This window comes from Leucoraja erinacea, chromosome 29 (genome assembly GCF_028641065.1).
Source record: "Leucoraja erinacea ecotype New England chromosome 29, Leri_hhj_1, whole genome shotgun sequence".
Classification (NCBI taxonomy): domain Eukaryota; kingdom Metazoa; phylum Chordata; class Chondrichthyes; order Rajiformes; family Rajidae; genus Leucoraja; species Leucoraja erinaceus.
Window position 1 is genome coordinate 21524491 of NC_073405.1, and position 6221 is coordinate 21530711.

The 6221-nt window shown below is 46.7% G+C and overlaps 1 protein-coding gene across 2 annotated transcripts in view; it reads right to left on the reverse strand.

The window, feature by feature from the left end:
* Positions 1-1501, reverse strand: part of cbarpb (CACN subunit beta associated regulatory protein b) — a 161419-nt gene extending 159918 nt beyond the window's left edge. The window contains exon 1 of one of the 2 annotated variants that reach the window (XM_055658883.1): positions 1185-1501. The gene's annotated coding sequence lies outside the window, so the exon portion shown is untranslated. The remainder of the gene's footprint in view (positions 1-1184) is intronic. The other variant, XM_055658880.1, reaches the window with a different exon arrangement.
* Between the last annotated feature and the right edge of the window lie 4720 nt (positions 1502-6221).

A 6221-nucleotide genomic window follows, 5' to 3' on the forward strand; every position in this document is an offset into this window, starting at 1 on the left:
TGGGAACCTTCTTAAATGCAATTAATGTCTGTCTGGCCAGAGGTGAAATGAATTTCGTCAGTTTTCATCCCCCTTCCCATATTGGAGACCAGTGGGTGGATTGTCATTAACTGGGTGGTGACCCTGTGGAACATCTAGTGATGTAGGAAATGCAAATATTACAGAGGCAAGAACGCCTTTGGGATTGCGGTTGACGCATTTGGTTGTACAGTGGGAGGAGGCGTGGAGAGAGAAATTCTTCGCTTTCTTTAACCCTTTCAGTCTCGCCTCCCGTTCTATAGTGGGTGCGATTATTGCCTATTGTTAGGCTAGACACGGGGGGGAAACATTATGAATTCCTACCACTGTCGTCCTTGAGAAAGTCAAACGTGTTTTATTGGACGGAAAGCAACTAGAAAATAAAATAATGGGTATAATAAAACTTCTACTTCCAGCTGCTAAAAGGCTAAATCAACATTAACTTTAAAACACATCATTGCATTAATAGTGGGGGGGGGGGGCTATGTACGGAAAATCAATGTCTGCTTTCACTTCTGAACTCATGCTTCTTATATAAATCGTGGCTGGAGGTAAACCGAGGTCTCGGACGAGCCTTTACGCACTAGTCTGTCTTGAAATGACTGCGCACGGACGTCACTGGGAACTCTCTCTAACCATCTTTAATAGCCCATTCATAAAACGCGCAGGACACGGGACAGGTTGAGATCAATAATTACCACCCAGCCAGGACGATCAACTTCTCAACGGCCGGGGGCTTTGCGAAGACCCCCACTCGGATGTTGGAGAAAAAGAGCATTTGATTTCTTATTGCTCGGCGCTCCAAATCTAACATTTGACTTCAGTTGCACAACACATTGAAATATACTCGATCTAGAAACGTGCAGCCGCGCCTTTCTGACAGCTGCTTTTCGCCTTTCGATCGTTAATGAATAACCGTAATTTCCAATTAACACGTTAAAGATTATAAGCCCGATATGTGATAGTATTTCCAGGTTTATAAGTCGCCACCTACCCATGTCTCCTGCACACTGTCGGCACACGTCAGTGAAACACTCACACAATAACCACGATCATTAAACACGATAGATACTGTAGTCGCTATTTCTTTTTGGAAAAATCTTGATTTCTATTTTTACAGAAGGCTCACTGAGAATGTTCTGCATCGCCGCCAATCACCGACTTACCTAATTGCAATTCACGTCGTTCATCCGGGGCACTCGCAGGCACACAATTGCAACTCCTTAATTTTGATTTAAAACCGAGCAATTTATGAATGAAACTGGCTTGGTCACACCCACACGCGGGGTAACGTGGTGTTTGGCTCGCTCGTGTGGTGTGATTGGACGACTGCAGTGATGGCCAGGGTGGGCGGGGGACGGGGAATGATGCTGAAAAGCTGAATGATGTAGCGAGGAATGCTCGCTGGATGCTACAATTCTGACATTCCCCGGGCTGTCTGGAGCGAGACTGCAAACTGCTGTCGCGTAATGCAAGGGGGGAAATCACAGGCTACGCTGCCTCCAATATCGACGGGTGGGCGTCCCTTCCCTCTTCAATATCCAATAAACACACCCAGGGACAGATACACAAAATGCTGGAGTAAGTCAGCGGGACAAGGCAGCATCTCTGGAGAGAAGGGACGGGTGACGTTTCGGGTCGAGACCCTTCTTCAGACGTCGGAAGAAGGGTCTCGACCCGAAACGTCATCCATTCCTTCTCCCCAGAGATGCTGCCTCAACTCCCGCTGACTTACTCCGGCATTTTGTATCCAGCTTCGGTGTAAACCATCATCTGCAGTTCCTTCCAAAACACACCCAGGGACAAATCTACCAGCAACTGTTATGGTACCTGTCTCAACTACCAAAGATATCTATAAAAAATATAACACAATTTAAAGGCATTTAGACAGGCATACGGATAGGAAAGGTTTAGAGGGATATATGGGGCAGTGTAGATGGGGCAGATGGAACTAGTGTAGATGAGGCAACTAAAACTGCATAGGCAAGTTGGGTCGAAGAGCCTGTTTCCATGCTGTATGACTATGATTCCATGAACTAGACTATCTATTACTGCTCCATCTTCTGTGAACACTGAAGTACCCAATTGTAAGCAGCACTCCTCTGACTTTATTGTGCATCCTCGCCTCTGTATTCATTTCTCTCACACTCATTTCTCTCACTATCCCGCCTTTCTCCAGTATGGCTAATATATTATGAATCTGGTAAATGCTGCGATCTGTGAATGGCGACTCTGAATGTACTAAATTCGGTATTTCCAAATGTTATGAATTAATTGTGCTTTTTGGTGATGGTTTTAAATGGAGGGTTCTCCGGGAATAACAGGGCACTTGTCATTTTGGGGAAGTCTTGTCCAATCCAAGCAGTAGGTGTAACCTCCCGCTCCTCGTGCCTTGCAACGTGGTGTTATGTAATCCAGCACATCAGATGCCTACATTTTTCCTCAATGAATATTTCTCTATTCAGAAATTTAATGTTGATCCGACGGCTGCGGGGAAGCGGCTGTTTCAATCGCCTCCCCTGTTACATAAAATGGCTTCGTGTCTATTTTGGAAGATGTGCAGGGATTTATTTATTCCTGTGGGCGCATTTTGATCAAATCCTCACGATGATTGTTTTACAAGCTAATCATCTTGTAGCTGATGATGATTTCACAAGCTAAGATCCCGGTTTTAGACACATTTAATCCATTAACATTGAGACGGAACATCGCTCGCGTCATTTGTATTATTTTTTTTTAACCGTTCGTCTTTCTTTTCCGCACCGAGAACCAGAAACTGACCAGTTGGCCATCGGAGCCTGGTCCGGGATAATACGCGAGAATTATTCCTGAATTGTCACCTCACAATTATTTTTATGCTTCAAAATGAGATGGAAATAAATCAGAAGAGGCTTCGACCTCTGTCTTTTTTAATTGTGTTAGAAGCAGAGATAGCACGGGCTGACGGAATCAAGGGATATAGGGAAAAGGCAGGAACAGGGTACTGATTCTGGATGATCTAATTGAATGGCCGTGCTGGCTCGAAGGGCCGAATAGAAACATAGAAAATAGGTGCAGGAGTAGGCCATTCGGCCCTTCGAGCCTGCACCGCCATTCGATATGATCATGGCTGATCATCCAACTCAGTATCCCATCCCTGCCTTCTCTCCATACCCCCTGATCCCTTTAGCCACAAGGGCCACATCTAACTCTCTCTTAAATATAGCCAATGAACTGGCCTCAACTACCTTCTGTCGCAGAGAATTCCACAGATTCACCACTCTCTGTGTAAAAAATGATTTCCTCATCTCGGTCCTAAAAGACTTTCCTCTTATCCTTAAACTGTGACCCCTAGTTCTGGACTTCCCCAACATCGGAAATAATCTTCCTGCATCTAGCCTGTCCAACCCCTTAAGAATTTTATAAGTTTCTATAAGATCCCCCCTCAATCTTCTAAATTCTAGCGTGTACAAGCCGAGTCTATCCAGTCTTTCTTCATATGAAAGTCCTGCCATCCCAGGGATCAGTCGGGCGAACCTTCTCTGTACTCGCCCTATGGCAAGAATGTCTTTCCTCAGATTAGGAGACCAAAACTGTACGCAATACTCCAGGTGTGGTCTCATCAAAACCCTGTACAACTGCAGTAGAACATCCCTGCTCTTATACTCAAATGGCCTACTCATGCCCCTACTTTCTTGCTTCTATTCGTATTTGAGGTCCGGGGATTATTTCTAGAAGCCAATGCGCTTTCTCACACGAAATGTGTAGGAAGGAACTGCAGATGCTAGTTTAAACCGTAGACACAAATCGCTGGAGTAACTCAGCTGGACAGGTAGCATCTCTGGAGAGAAGGAATGGGTAACGTTTCGGGTCGAGACCCTTCTTGAAGAAGCGAAACATCAACAATCCCCTCTCTCCAGACATGCTGCCTGTCCCACTGGGTTTTTTTGTGTCTATCTGCGTTTTCTTACACAGCAGCCCAGCGGACAGCGAGCCGCCTACAGAGCGGGTCGGGCAGCGCTTAGGTTGTTGCTTTCGTCCCAGCGGGCTACACAACTCAGCCCTGTCCCGGCGTGAGAGGGGTAATGGTTCATGAGCCGGCGTGCACCTCATTGGTCTCGCATAATACACGGGAAACATGCTATAAACACTCAGCAGATCAGGCAGCATTCACACGTTATATAGGAACATAATCAGGCCATTCGGTCCATCGTCCACTCCGCCTTTCAATCATGACTGATTTATCTTTTCCTTTCAACCGCCTTCTCCCCGTAAACCTTGATACCCGGACGCATGTGTTCATAAGTGATAGAATAGGAATAGAAGTAAGCCATTCGGCCCATCAAGTGCTGGCTCGAAGGGCCGAATGGCCTATTCCTGCATCTATTTTCTATGTTTCTACCCCGCCACTCAATCGTGGCTGATCTTTCTCTCCCTCCAACCCCACTCTCCTGGCTTCTCCCTACAACCCTAGACTCCAGTACTAATCGGGAATCTACGTATCTCTGCCATAAAAATATGCACCAATAATCTGTGGGAAGAGACCCTTTCGCCAATGAATTCTACCATCGGTTCTTGCTGGAATCCCGAACTCCTTTCCGTGTGGAGTTAATTGCCGCGGTTCATTGGGGCAGTATCTTTGGTTGCAATTACCGCCCCCATCAATTGCGGGCATGGACTCAATGGGCCGAGTGACGTCATTCTGTTCCATAAGCAAATATACGAGAGTGGGAATGCTCTCCCCCCCCCCCCCCCATCACAGATGCTGCCTGACCCGCTGAGTTCCTCCAGCACTTTGTGTTTTGCTCCAGATTCCATCATCCGCCCCCTCTTGCGTCTGCTTCAGCACTGTTTACAAAAAAATGCTGTGAAGCATTATGAGATTCCTTTGAAGTGCAATCCAAAATATCTTAAAACGTTCTGCGTAGGAAGAAACTGCAGATGCTGGTTTACACCGAGGACAGACAACAAATGCTGGAGTAACTTAGCAGGACAGGCAGCATCTCTGCAGAGAAAGATGTCGAGACCCTCCTTCAGCCCCTGGTCCCTCACTCACTCAGCGCTCAGGATGCGCTCCCGGGACAAGAGCCCTGGTGGAACTTGCGATAGAAGGACGTGTAATGGGACGGCCATTACAAACAGCGCTTCTTTTTAAGAAGCCGGCAGAAATCCAGCAGTGTATCTCCGGGGGTCGGTGTGCAGGGGTTGGGCGGATGGGATGATGCTCGGAGCTAAGACGTGGGACTCGGGACTAGATCTTGATTATTGGTGCGGGTGACTGCACATCATCGCTGGGGTTTGATGGACCGATCGGGATTTCCGGTCTCTCTCATCCGCTGCTGGGAAAATACACGTGTGGGGAGGAACTGCAAATGTTGCTTTACACCGAAGATAGACACAGAAAGCTGGAGTAAACTCAGCGGGCCAGGCAGCATCTCTGGAGAGAAGGAATATGTGTCGAGATCTATCTCTTGTTTCCCTCTCCCCCGACTCGGTCTGAAGAAGGGTCTCGACCCGAAACGTCACCCATTCCTTTTCTCCAGAGATCCTGCCTGGCCCGTTGAGTTACTCCAGCGTTTTGTGTCTATCTTCTGAGAAAATAGAGGCGGCCATGGCAGCATTTGCAAGTGTGAGTTTGTATTTGATGATGCAAAGTTATTGCATGATTAAAATTGCAGAGAATTGTGAACACAGCCCAGAAACATCACACAAACCAACCTCCCTTCCATTGACTCCATTTAGAACTCACACTGCCACCAGCATAATCGAGGACAAGTCGCACCGCGGCCACCCTCTTCTCCCCTCTCCCAAGAGGTATATAAGTGAAAATACGTCCAGATTCAGGGACAGTTTCTGACCAGCTGTTGTCAGACAAATGAACCATCCTACCAACAACTAGAGAGCAGTACTGGGCTACTATCTACCTAAATGGAGACCTTTTTTGATGACTTCACTGGACTTTATCTTGCACTGAATGTTATTCGTGCCATTCCCTTTATGTGTATCTGTACAAAGTGGATTGTAATCATGCACTGTCTTTTCGCTGACTGGTTAGCACAACACAAAAGCTTTTCACTGTACTTCGATAGTGATAATAAACTAATTTCAAACTCAAACTTAACCAGTGACCGATGGGGAGATGGTATCAAAACAGCACGTGGGGTGGTATGGAGAACCTCAACACTTGGCATTGGGAGAGCACAAAAGCCCTGCATAAATGTGTA